At 35.3% G+C, this 13,807-nt stretch overlaps 1 protein-coding gene across 25 annotated transcripts in view; it reads right to left on the bottom strand.

Moving 5' to 3' along the window:
• GTDC1 (glycosyltransferase like domain containing 1) overlaps window positions 1-13,807 on the bottom strand; it is a 476,816-nt gene that overhangs the window by 399,458 nt on the left and 63,551 nt on the right. For 11 of the 25 annotated variants that reach the window (XR_002339027.1, XM_021074840.1, XM_021074857.1 and 8 more), the window contains 2 exons: window positions 5,329-5,392; window positions 3,591-3,680 (listed from right to left, as the gene is read on the bottom strand). The exons of 2 other annotated variants lie outside the window; for them this stretch is intronic. The gene's annotated coding sequence lies outside the window, so the exon portion shown is untranslated. Of the gene's footprint in view, window positions 1-3,590; window positions 3,681-4,019; window positions 4,120-5,328; window positions 5,393-11,569; window positions 11,934-11,968; window positions 12,050-13,807 lie in introns of those variants that run through there. 12 more of the 25 variants (XM_021074845.1, XM_021074843.1, XM_021074836.1 and 9 more) reach the window with 9 other exon arrangements.

The raw sequence follows: 13,807 nt of genomic DNA, 5'->3' as shown, positions 1-13,807 counted from the left end.
ATCATACCACTGTAATAAAATATTAAGATGGAAATGTAAAAGCAAAAATAGTCTATCTTTAGCATTACCAGGCAACCACAATTCTGAAAATTTACTGATAAACTTAATAAACATTTAATTTATATTCTGAATTTTGCTATGCAACACCAGGGATACAAACCTAGGCCACTATTCACTAGAAACAATATTTCAGCAGGGATATGTGTGGGTATTCAACTTATGCTTCAGAAATTTAGAGGGAAAAAAAACAAAACAAAACACTTTTACAGGGGGCATATTGGCAGGGGCTGATGTAACAGATGACACATTCTTGGAAATCAAATAAAAGCAATAGGGAAATACCCATTGTTGCCTGGTGAAGGCCTAATCACATGGACACAGCTGGAACCAATGTAGATCATTCATTAATAAAACTGTATTGTAGTAGCCACTTTTTGATGCATTTCAATTGCTGCTGTAGCCAAATCTCTGAATTTCTTTGTTCCACGTTAGTAAGATTGTTTGAATGGGAAATATGAGAAGATTTAGGACAAGGAAAAAAAAAACTGCTCTCATGCTAAAAATGAGACTAGCTCAAAAGCTAAATGTCACTTTACCTTGCAATCTACTTACACTATCAGCAGCTTAAAATATGCAGCGTAAACCTGAAAGGGGGAACTCATATGGTACTATGGATAAAAAGTGAGCAGTGTGAGATGCCACAGAAAACATGAAATACTTGTGAAAGTATTCTACAGAATGATAATATGTCAGGCAGGGGGAATTAAAATGTACCAAAAACTAAGGAGAGAATCAAACAACTGAATTAATACATACTCTTTCATGCAATACTCTCTATTGACTGTCAACACTGAAGTATGTACTATATGCTTTAAGGGAAGATCACTCATATTTTTGACCACGTAAACTCAGAAACCACTATTTGTCATTATATGTTACCAATATTTGACATCAAACAGCACCTATCCATAGTTAGGTTTAAAATCTGCACCAATATTCAAGTGAAATAAAATACTAGCTATCATTATAAATGTGGTATATAATAAAACCCTAGTTAAAATCATAAATTTGGTATTTTTCCAATTTTGCTGGCACCCAGTTATAAATTTATTTTTCCATGTTTCTACAAATATAATGATTAAGTTTCTATATCATTATTTCTGCAAAGTGTATAATGTCAAACTATAAAGATATAGCAGCCTTGATATGCGTCCTAAATTAAACAAAACTGTAGAATTTATTTCCTACAAAAATGAAAAAACTCAACAGCATTTATCAAAACACTGATAAAACATTGTATATCTTAAATATATTTCTATTATGCCTCTGTGTATAGTTAAAATAAAAAAATAAATAGGACAATTCATGTTGCAATTCCTAAGTCACTGAAAGATATATTCCTACCATTAAAAAGATAAAGGGCTTAATTGCAAATAAAAATTATACCAATGGAGAAAATGTATTTAAAGTCAATGAACAGTATTCAATATACAATAAACATTATTCAACATATGTGAACATACAGAATGAAAGAGTTTTTGTCTGCATTATCTTTAACCATCAACTGTAGTATTATCAAACCTTGACACAAAGGATTCAAGACAGACAGTCAAGCACTGAACTGGACCAAGAGAAAAAAACAGTTTCACTGGCATTCCTTCTCAAAAATACCATCATTCCTAAACTTAAAATGTTGATCTAAAGGTTTAATTAATATAACCTAAGAAGCATCCCACCCATATTCATTATAGCTGCTCTACAGAAAAAGCCACATAAATAGATGTTTCAAAAAAAAAAAAAAAAAAAAAAAACCAGCACTGAGGGGAATTGAGAATCATAACATTTAATACATGGCATTATATACACAAATCAATTTGAGTATTTGTTTGTTTTGTTAAAGTAATGAGCCAATATGTTCCTGAACCTGTCTTGAGAATGAGAGAAAATAACAGGTGAGTTTACTTAATGCATACTTCTGATATACTTGTTTTACAAATCCTTTTAATGATTTTTAAAGCATTTTCTAAATTAAAAATCTCTGGGCAAAAAACTGTTAGATTGCACAAGTTTACCTCAACGTATCTATAATACATATATATATTTGCAGCATTTATGGCATATAAAAATATTTCACATTAATAATTCTAACACAAACCACTATTTAATTTCTTTTCAGTCACATTCGTTACACATTTATAAAAATACATATGTTTTTCCTCCTGAAGTAATTTTCTTATTGCCAGAAATTACTTACAATTTTAAAAATAAAAATCAGCTAAAATAATATCAATCTCCTCCTAAGAAAGCATATTCTATTTTACTATTCTTATCTTAATTGCAATATACCAATATTTAAAGTAGATCACTTGAAAGTAAATTTATTTGTTTTGCTTAATACAACAGAAAGCATATTTAAATTTTGAGGAACATTCTATAAATTTCACAGAATGCTTGCTCAAAGTGAAAATCTAGCCTCCTGTTCGAAATATCACTTAAAAGTCATAATGCTACATTTTCATATCTCTTGTAATAGTAGGTCATTAACTACAATTTAGAAGGGATTGGAAAACTTAAAAACACTTACATTTTACCTTGCATTTTGATTTCAAAGGAAAAAAATTAAATGTACATCCTTTTGTTTAATGAAAGTTCACCTGCTTATCTAGCTGCATTTACCGGACATTCTAAAAATTAGCATTCAATCTATAAAACATATGAACTCACTCTGAGTTTTAGACAAAATCAGAAAATAATAGCAAGCTTTTTGGTCTCAACAACTGATATCTTAGTATAAAAATCCATATAATATAAGCAAATATTACCCAAGAGTTTAAATTCAAATAATAAGCTATGAAACAAGACAAGGTTCCAACCAATCAAAAACACTATGTCAACAGGACCAAAGTTAGCAGTATTCAGTAGGGTTCTCTGAAAAGTGTGGTAAAAAACTGCAACTGTGAAGGAACTCTCTAAGAGAGCTGGAAAAGGCAAATTTAGCACAAGCTTCTATAAGGAACAATGGCACTTTGGTAAATGTGAAAGTTAGGAAGAGAATGATGTCTCTTTAAGAAAAAGGGTCTTTTTTGTTTTTATTTTTTCATGATGTGGTTTTACGTGAAGAAAGAGGAAGAAGAGGGAAAAGAAATGGTATAAGTAGGAAAGACTAAGGCTGCTCGCCTTCCTTCAGTGATGCTGGGAGGGTAGACCCTCTGCCTTATGAAAACCACCGCCAGAACCAAGCTACACAAAACATTTTGGCTGCCAGCCTAGAACAGTGCCAGGCTGTTTTTTATTTTTGCGCTAGACTCCCTCAATTGAGACAGTGTGGGATTGTCACTTTGATGCACATAGAGAACAAAGAATAATATAGTACAGAAGGGGGGAATTTGGGGCCCCTTTAAAGTCAGGTTAGCATTTTGTTTTCTTTGACAGGTCGTGAAAAGGCCCAAGAAACAAAAGTTATGCCGAAGAATGGATCAATTGCCTAAAGAAATTAGCGTGAGTACAATATTGTCGTCAGTTTAAAAGCCATGTGAGAGATTAACATTTTAAAAAATCAGACATAAAAGGGCTCCAAGTCATATACTTACCTGTTTAAGAGGCCAGAGACCAAGAATAACATGATTCACCAACACATAATCTTATTTAAGATCTGATAGTATGAGGGAAGGCCATAAAATCTGGCAAAAAAAGAATTAATATGAGTGTTATAATTTTTAGGTCACTATTCAGAGGCAACTGTGTCAGCTGCTATTGTAACCTTGATTTCTCCAAAATTAAATAATCTGATTAAAAGATTATAACATTAGAATCTGAATATTTTATGCCTTTGCAGGGAAAGAGGTGATAAATGAGCAAAAATGTTTAAAGGATTAAACCACAAATCATCTACAAAGTTGCCACAGACACAAACAGGAAAACCGTCTCTTCTATCCTATTCAATTCTGTACTAGAAGCAAAGCTAACACAAATGAGAAAGCGAAGCGTGTGCTGTGGCAATCTTCAACTAAATCTACTACCTGAATCTGGAGACTGAAAACACCAGTAAGCCATTAGCTCCTAGAGGTAGGACTTTTTTCTCTCTAATGCACAGGATAAGTAGAGGTAGAGGTCCATTTTCTACAAACCAAATGAAAAGAAAGAATGAACTGTGACAAGCCCCGATCCCATGCTGGGGTATTTTACATTAAGCTCAGCATCCTCTAGAAGCAGTATGCTTCTCCCTGCCAATTGGGGGGGTGGGGTGCAGAAAAGTTGTGAAACTAATACAGTGTTGATGAGTAGCACCAAAGGTCTAGTAGTCCCTTTCTCCTGCACATCTCCACTGAATCGACTGTTAAAAGAAGACCAAAGGCTGTTACAGAAATAGCAAGAACTGAAGCACTTGCCTCAGATGTTACAAGGGAGGCATGGAACATTTACCACCTGAGCCTATCTAATTTCTGACAAAATGATCCCCTGCCCAGTTTTGTTCACGGCCACAGACTCTGACTGCAAGTCACGATCAGTGTTGGGAAAGGCAATGGGGAGGGAGAATGTGGGGGAGAAACAGAGAGAGAACAGCAGCCAGACTTTAAGCAATATACATACTTCTCTTATTTAAATCAGTGTCCATGCACAATACTTTGGGATGACAAAATCTGTGATAAAGGTTTCAGGTACAGTGATTTGCTCTGGGTGGCAAGGTTAAGTCTACGATATAATCAAAGAATGTATTATTTTGCTCCTCACTGTTCTCCTTTTGCATGTCCTTTCTTTCCACTAGGATATACTGCTGATGCCGTTACCACACGGGACACTGATAGTTGTAGGCAAGGCATTCATGTATTGCCAAAGTGGTCCAGAGAGTGATGTCTGGCTGGCTTTAATTCAGCAAGGAATATGAGGCAAAACCAAAAAGAATGAAAGGTATAGAAGCCAAGCAATAGCCTGTGTTTTCTGTTTATTAATGATGCAGATGAAATAGGGGGAAATCTAGAAAAAGCAGGCAAGCCAACTGAATTACAAAGAAAGATTACAGGAGTTAAGTGTGTATAACTTGGCTGACAACCAAGGAACAATATGAAAGCTGTCCACAACTCTCCAAAGTATATACATAAAAAGAAAAGCAAGGAATTTTTATCTACTATATAAAAGTGTGAATATATGAAATAATAATGTGATAAAATAAAAATAAAGAAATTTGACTTCAAGCAGCCAAGGAAATAATCTGGTAAAACTTAGGAAAGCATATGCTTCTTCTCTTTAGAAATATTTATCATCTTACTGATCCACACTGGAGAGGACTTAATTGACAGAGAAATAAAAAAGGAACTCTCATTTGCTTACCTGATAATCCAGATATACTGATGTCTCTCTTTACATATGTCCAATCTGGCTAATGCAGAGGTATCTGTGAAATCACGAGGGACATAGGTAAGTTGGCCTCTTTAAATTAAACCCAATATGAATTCCAAATCCTGACCTAGACAAGAGTTTACATGAATGATCTAGTAGTCTGGTTCCTGGATATTCCAAGATGTAAGAAGAACCTCTAAGAACAGAAATGTTCTGAGGCTTAATTAATAAGAGCTTTTCTCAGTTGTTCCAAGGATTTCCCAAATTAATTTTAACTTAAAAATAATAATAATAATTCAGATTAGAGATCCTTAACCTTGGCACATGGATGGCCTTCTGTGTACTCCTGAATGACATATGCAAAGTGTGTGGGTTTATGTAAAGATATATCTCTCTGGGGAGAAGGTCAATAGTTTGTGAGATTTCAAAAAGGTCTATAATCCAAAAAACTGTCAAGAACCTCTGCTGAGGACAGTCTAAAAGCGCAAAGGCAGACTGGAATGCACACGAATAATCAGTCCTGGTGTGGAGGCTTTACCCCAGGGAAACAATGGAGATGCACAGACTTGTAGATCCAGGTAAACAACTCAAGAACACTACTTGCCATGAGCGCATGACATCAGGTTTAAACTGTTACTTAATTTACACATCCCTAAGTTCTCTGCAAGCCATGCACAGTGAAGAGAATGATATTACCACATACCCTAGGGTGGATATTGTGACTTTCCTGTTTCAGTACATATTAAAGTCAGAACCCTTAGGTATATCGATACTGACAGGGTCAGAACGAACATAGTAACTCATCCAAAAAGGATCCTATATGACAAGCCAAAAAGAGGAACTATCAAGGCAATAAGAAATATGGCTCCCAAACGATTTCCATAGCACAAAATCACAGATTTAGCCAAACATCTCATAAAAGGATTATCCAAAACAGTAATCAGAGTCAGAATAACCTATACTAGGAAAAAAAAAAAAAAAAAAAGGGTTGGAGAAGCTTCCAGAAACCAACTATGAATAAAACAGGAAAGCATTCATAGCCAGAGACAGGATCCTGAGCTGACGTGTCATCAGACCAACAACAACAACTACTGAGAGGACATAAATCAAAAGAGTGGCGACGGGGGGGGGGGGAGGGGGTACTTTGAAGTGGGCTATTTCAAATAATGATTATGTATTACATTCTCTCAAGAAAAAAAAAACTAACAATGTATTCTGACATTTTCCCTCCTAAGCATCTCCTAGGCATTGCATGGGTGCTAGGAATAAAGCAGTGAATAAGACAAGCAAAGCTGGCCGCTCCGCTGGAGCTTCCTTTTGGGGAGGAGAGGAAGGATAAAGGGAGACAAGTAAATAAGCAATATCATTTCATATGATATATGATACAAACGAAAGAAGCAAGCTGATGTGACCAAGGCATGCGAGAATGGCTTATGTCCAGCTAGTACATCACAGGGATGTTTGCTCCAGTCCTCAGCGTTAGTCAGGTACTCAGAGTGAGTCAGCATCTCAGAGAACTAAGATAGGGAAGAGTCTGGAAAGAAACAAGTCAGACCTCTTCATTTCAGACATGAGGACAGAGGAGTTATCCTGGAAGACAAAGCATCACATCCCCATTATTTCTGGAAATCAAAATACACACACCTACACCAAGTTAGAACTTATGACACATGCTCTGCCTTTAGAAGAAAGGACTGAAAACAATTACTGAGCAGCATTTCTGAAAAGCTGGCTAAGGATACTGCATACTTTGTACCCTTCATATTTAACCAAGAACCACATTCTATCCAAATGTTTGGCGAGTTCCATGCAATTAAGGAATTTTGGTTTTTGCTTCTACAGACAAATCTGATCAATTTCCACTGTCCAAGGAAAGTTGCCCAAGCCCATGTTCTGATGCCTCCAACCCAGGCAATCTGGCTCTAGATCCCAAATTCTCATCATCTTTTGCAGGCTCTACCGTAGTAAAATTTTAAAGAACAAAACAGCTTTAGGTGGTTCCCAGTATGCTTAAACATATATCCTCAACTAAGATCTGAAAAAGTCAAATTAAACAAAACCAAGTGTGACTATAAATAAAAACATTCACAGAAAACTAAAATTTAGAAGCAAAACTAAGTGGGAGAAGAATAAGATAACAATAAAACAATGAAAGAAGACACAAAAGAGTTATCTGTCCTGAGCCCAATGCATCTGAGAGAAAATTCCTCAAGAACAAGAAAACATAACTGTGTGGCTATGAAAATTTTATGAACCTCAGAAACCAGGTATGCCCAGTGGCCCCAGAAGAAAATCAGTCCTTGATTCATAACCATGGAAACTTCCAAAGACTAGCATGTGATTCTTCTTCACAAAGGTGTGTGAGTGTGTGAGAGAGAGAAAGAGAGAGAGCATGCACATGTGTATGCACAAGAGCATGATGTCTTAGGGATGGAAGGTTGGTTCTTAAAAGAATTTTAGTGTTTCCCAAAAAGCTTACAGAAATAGTGCATATCTAAGTAGAGCTATATAGCTTCCAAAATACAAAACTCACAAGGTAATATATAAATAAATACATGGGCAAAAATAAATAAATATATTGATTACATATGTATACATATCTCTATAAGGATGCACAAAAAGACGATGACACTGGTTACACGTGTATAAAGAGAAAAAGTGTTAAGGATCAAGGTACAAGAGAGGAAATTTCATACCCCTTGATACTTTTTCAATTTGAACCAAGTAAACATAGTGACCGTTCAATAGTTTTAAAAATAATCTTAAAGTTCAAAAATTTAAAAAAAGCAATGCTGAAGAAGAAAAGGTAGGATATATATTTATACACACACACACACACACACACAGAGGGGTCCTTGCTGGTAGAGAAGTTGGGACTTCAGTCTCAGTGAAAAACTTTCTACCTTCAGGTCATCACCCCTGCCCTCCACATCTCACTGCCCTCTACCAGAGATGCACAACAAACATGCATATACAGAGGCCATTTCATTTGGTAGATGATGCTGTTCAAATATTCTATCTCTGAATGCCAGACTGCTTAAAACATCTAAAAATACAGATGCACTTTTTTTTTTTTTAAGCAGGGAGGATTCTATAAGCTATCAATTAGAAATATATTCTTGACCTGTTTTAAAAAGTTGTTTAAGAAAAAGAAATTTGTCCAATTCCAAAAGATCAGTGATATAAATAAAGCTGCCCCAAAGCTAGAAATTTAACTACTAAATTATCTGCTTAACACTTGCAAACCAGAATACTTACAGTCTCCAACCTAAGAGAGCAACCCTGAATCCTTTTCTTTTGAATGTGAGCACATTCTGTCATCTCACTGACCAGAAGTGATGCTGCTTGACTGGGCAGCACAGTGACCCATTCCTTCCTCCTTGGCCAAGAAGAAGCCTTCCCCTCAAAGCTGTAAAGTTGGTCGGGTATATAATAAAGCCCTTTCCTTTAAACTTCCTGTGAGTCAGAACTTTTCACAAAATCTATCCCCCAAAAAAAGGCTTGTTCATATTAATTTGCTTTGTGTTGCCATCACTCATTGTCTTCATTTTTATTTTAGTGGTATTTTAGCCAAATGAAATATACACTCAGTTTTTCTCAATCTGTCTCAGCTCTACTCTTCATCTTCTGGGACCCAATTCATGTGATCCTTTAACAACTATTTATTTCACACCAAACTAGTTATCTCCCTAAAGCTTACCAATCTAGCCTCTAGGCATATTTCTTAAATAAAAGCTGTAGATCTTTGTAAACCTAAAATTTGCATACTAAAGGAACAAATCAACTATCAAAAGACCTAGTAGTGTATAGCAGTTGCTCACCTCTAAGCAGAGTTTAAAATTCATTACAATTTATTATTTTTTTAAAGAAACAGCTATTGACTTTTTCCCTTTGCAAAATACTGTGTTTAGTGGCCTAGTTAAATTAGAGGTGATAGTGTGAAGCAAGTGTTTTAAATTGCTAAATTCTAAACCTTTTAATAAAAGTACATCAGTCAGAAGTTTTAATAAGACTCAGCAGGACAGAGAGGAATCAACAGTCTGTAGGTATCAAAAGGGGGTGGTAGACAATGATAACCTTAACAATTTGCATAGGGATTTATAATTTCATTGCTTAAAGGTTAATGAAATTATGTGGTATTTTGCCCACTCTTCTCCAGTAAGAGATGTCTTGGTTTGTATACATTTATTGACCAAATCATTTAACAGAAGTTACATAAAATATTACCAATTAGTCTGCTGCATTTTTTTTAATGTACTCCTGGGTGCACAACTATCATTATCTCCTCTAACGAATAACTGGGTGCCCTAAAATAAAAACATAAGGTTTCCAACAACACCTCAAATTAAAGAACAAACTCTTAATCAGAACTCTAAAAGTAGAGTAGGCTGCTAAAGTGTTTTTCATTAGCTATATTCCTTCATTTACTTTGTACTTCAAGTCAACCATTGCTAAATAATTGCTTCTGCCAAATAGTAATATAAAATCCACCCTAGAGGGTTTTTTTATTTTATTTTAGTGGAGCATAGTTGACTTACAATGTTAGTTTCAGGTGTACAGCAAAGTGGATCAGTTATACATAAATATTATATTTATATATATATGTAATCTTGGGTGGGTGTAAATGATATTACTATCTACCTGTATACCTAAAAGTATATATTTATACTTTTCCCATGTAGGTTATTATAGAACATTACCCTAGAAATTGACGCATGTATTCAAGACACATTGAAGGTGAAACTGTCTAGAGAAATGCAAACAATAGACACAAATAATGAGAAGAGTTAAAGTAATAAAAGAATTTTAGGCTGGAGCAATTGTTTGCAGTCATCACAGGGGCAAAAACAACACACACACACTTGGTTCACTGAGCACCTAGGAGGTGTTCAAGGTCTAGGCTTTATTACTTGATCCCCAGTTTTAAGGGAAAACTGCAGAGTATAGCTTTACACAGAGTGGTGTTTCCTACTTCAAATGCACAACAGAATCACCCAGAGGGCTTAAAGAAAGTTAAACAGCTGAATTTAGACCACACATTCAGCAATTTTGGTTTCATCAATAATTTTAGAAGCTCCCAGGTGATTCCTTATGTGCAGCGAAGGTTGAGAAACACTACTATAGGGCACTGTGGTCTCAAAGTGGGTCTCAAAGTAGTGACAGGAACAAGAGCAGCAGGGGAAAACTTGTTAGAAATGCAAATTCCCAGTTCCCTTTTCAGACCTACTGAAGGAAAAACTCTGGGGCAAAACCAGGCAATCTGGATTTTGATGAGTCCTTCAGGAAACTATGATGTCCACTAATGTTTGAAAAACACTGCTTTAGAGTTAAAAGAACCTGGTTTCAATCCTCTCTCTAGAATTTGCTACCTGAATGACCACTGCTCAGCTTTCAGTTTCCTCATCTGCAAAATAAGAGAGTTAGCTAAGATTTGTAAACATGTATTATTATGTGCCAGAGAATGTGCTAAGGAGCACTTTATATACATTAATTAATTAAACACAACAAGCTTACCAGGTAGATAGTAATATCATTTACACCCACCCAAGATTACAAAGTGAGGAAGCAGAATCAGAATTTGAACTCAAGCTTTTCAAATTCCAAAATCACTGTTCTTTCCCAGTTCCACAAAATATGCTAGTCTGCCTCCTCTCCCTCCTTTCCTTCCTCCCTCCTTCCCTTCCTCTTTTCCCTCCCTCACTCCTGTCTTCCAGCCTTCTTTCCTTCCCTCCTATCTGTCTCACTTTCTTTTAAAAGTTCATTTTCCTACTCTAAAGGTGAGATTAACTAGCATATACTCAGTGACTACTATAACGGACCAGAAAGAAAAGGATTAACATTTTAAAAATCTAAAAATCATGGTAACAAAGTTACTAGATGGAGACATATATTTTGCAAAATACGGAAACACATGACTTAGTTCTAAACTGGTGAGTCAAAAACAGAAAAACTTGAGAGTTCATGAGACTGGAGCTCAGCAACCAAGGCATGAGGCCAAGGGGAAGTGCAGTTTATCCTGAAACAGGGTGAAATGTCTGTACAGCACAGGGGGAAGAAACGAAGGGTTAGAAAATAGTAGAAAACAAAGCTAAGTAAGCTAAATGGGTCCAGAATGTAACTTAAAGTAAGAAGAATTTCACTCTAGTATTAGTAAAGATGTAAAAGCTTTTTTCACAGAATATTGCTGATGCATTGATGGTAAAATAGGCGAAGTCAAATCATAGATACTTACTCTAGAAAAAAAATCAACAGGATTATACTGGAAAAAACATAAAGGAAAAAAGTCATTTCTATTACAAAAAGTGTTCCATATGATCCACTCTGTACTGTAATGTTTTCATGGTCTATTCATATGCACCACAGTAATTGCAGTCATTCACTAACCCATCCAACACTGACTGATGGCATTGAGTTAGGCATCAAGGATAAAAAGGTAAATAAGATACTGACCCGGGGTGCATGGAGCATTTATGAAAGAAACAGATTGCAAACGTTTTATGTAACATTTATTAGGAATTTCAAAGGCCACTCAAGGCAAACCAAGTCTTAGGAATGACTTCTGTGAAATTCCCAAAAGTCAATGAGGTATAATCTAGCCAAAATGCTCAGTATATAGCAAAGAAAAAAGTACCTTGTTTATGCTAGCACCACAGCCATCAGCTCACAGGAGTGGAGAATCCTCAGTTCCACCCACATGGAGGCTGACTTACAGCTAAAGAAGGCAAGCAAATATCAAATCTAGAGGTAAACTTTTAAACATTTAAATTGTTCATTTCACTTTTCCTGAAGAACTAATGAATAACTATGCTCAGAAACCTACGGGAAGATCCAACCTATGTATTAATGAAGGAACATGGGAGGCACGATGGACTGGCTGAATTTACTAGCACCTCTGTCAGAGATGGTCCAGGGCTGTCTAACATTCTTTAGTTCTACTATAATCTGACAATTCCACAATGCACATTTGTCTCTAAGAACCAATTTAGGAAACATATATATCCATCATACTATGTATGCTTAAATGATGAGGGGCCAGAGTTATTTTTTCTCAGAATTAATATGAATTGAATCTGCTATGATATTAGAAAACACAGCATTTCTCAAACTAAATATATTTAAGAATCATCAGTAATGTATCTTTAGTAAAGTTGTTTATTAATAACTAATACAAGTATAATAATCAGAGAACTGAATCTCAGAGTTAAAAATAACCTGGTAAAACACTAGCTTTTTATCCCATATCGTATCTAAGACATATACAGTGTTAAAATTTAAACAATGGTATAAAAAGACTTCCAAGTACTTTGAGTAATAAATTTCTTTGGCCCCAATATATCCAATTATATTTACTATATGTGCTTCTAAAATTCAATCACCTATCATCTCATTTTTTAATAATATAAACTGTTTATGACAATGTGGTAGGATTAAAAGGTTGATCCTTGAGAGTAACTCAATTTCAAAAAAAGAAGTTGGTATAAAATCTTTTAAAATATTCAGTCGATGACATCCAGATATCCACATGCACTTGGATCTCTAAGTCTTAAAGAACTTGCTTAGATTTACTGAAGCTATACCTGCTGTCAAGAAACAAAAAAGTTGTGAAAGTTGATCAAACACAACTTTGCCTCCAGTATCATGTTAATGTTTTCCACTAATGCCATCCTAAAAGTTAACAGTCAATGTAATCCAAAGGTTTCTCTTTATTTCTATATTTAAATCATCACAGGTTTGATCAAGCATGCAAATCCCTTTGGGCTCAGGGTTCCCATCAAAATGTCTTATAGGAACATTAAAAATTGAATGGGCATAAACAACTCCAACAGTGTGAAGCTCATGACAGCATCTCTGTGATCTTTGTGTTTCATGTGCAACAACGCTGGGGAAGTTTGCAAGGGAATATGAGCAACTAATTACTAGCTTTTGCTTGAGGGCAGGTGTGCTGATCTCTACAGGTGTCTCAGCCATGGAGCTCTGCCTACTGCAATGCCTCTTGAAGACTATAACGACTTGCTGAAGCCCTGCAAACATCTGATAGAATACTAAACTGCTGGGTGTTCAGGAAGAAACATGTTGTGACTCCTTCTTCAAGATACCACTAAGGAGAAATAGCAGTTGGAGAAGCTTTACATGGTCTGTGAAAGAATAGTATAAGGCAGTATAAAAAGTAAATATAAAATTGTATCTATCAATCACACATATTAAATGAGGATACCAATGTTTATTCAATATGTACAGAAAGTTTTTCAAAGAAAAATGTGGTTATTTTTTTTAACACAACCTAAAAAAGAATAAAACTAGCTAAATAAGAATCTTAGGTTGGCCCATCTTTTTCCATTCGTGCATGACAGTGGCCAGTGCTGGGTACCCAATTTTAGAAGGAAAAAAAAAGAAAAAAGATGAGAAGTTTACAACTATAAGAAATTAGCAAACAAAATATTCATACTCTGATTGGGAAGCATATATATAT

This window comes from Sus scrofa, chromosome 15 (genome assembly GCF_000003025.6).
Source record: "Sus scrofa isolate TJ Tabasco breed Duroc chromosome 15, Sscrofa11.1, whole genome shotgun sequence".
NCBI classification, from domain to species: Eukaryota; Metazoa; Chordata; class Mammalia; order Artiodactyla; family Suidae; genus Sus; species Sus scrofa.
The sequence above is the reverse complement of the archived record's forward strand: the minus strand, read 5'-3'. Positions and strand labels throughout refer to the sequence as shown.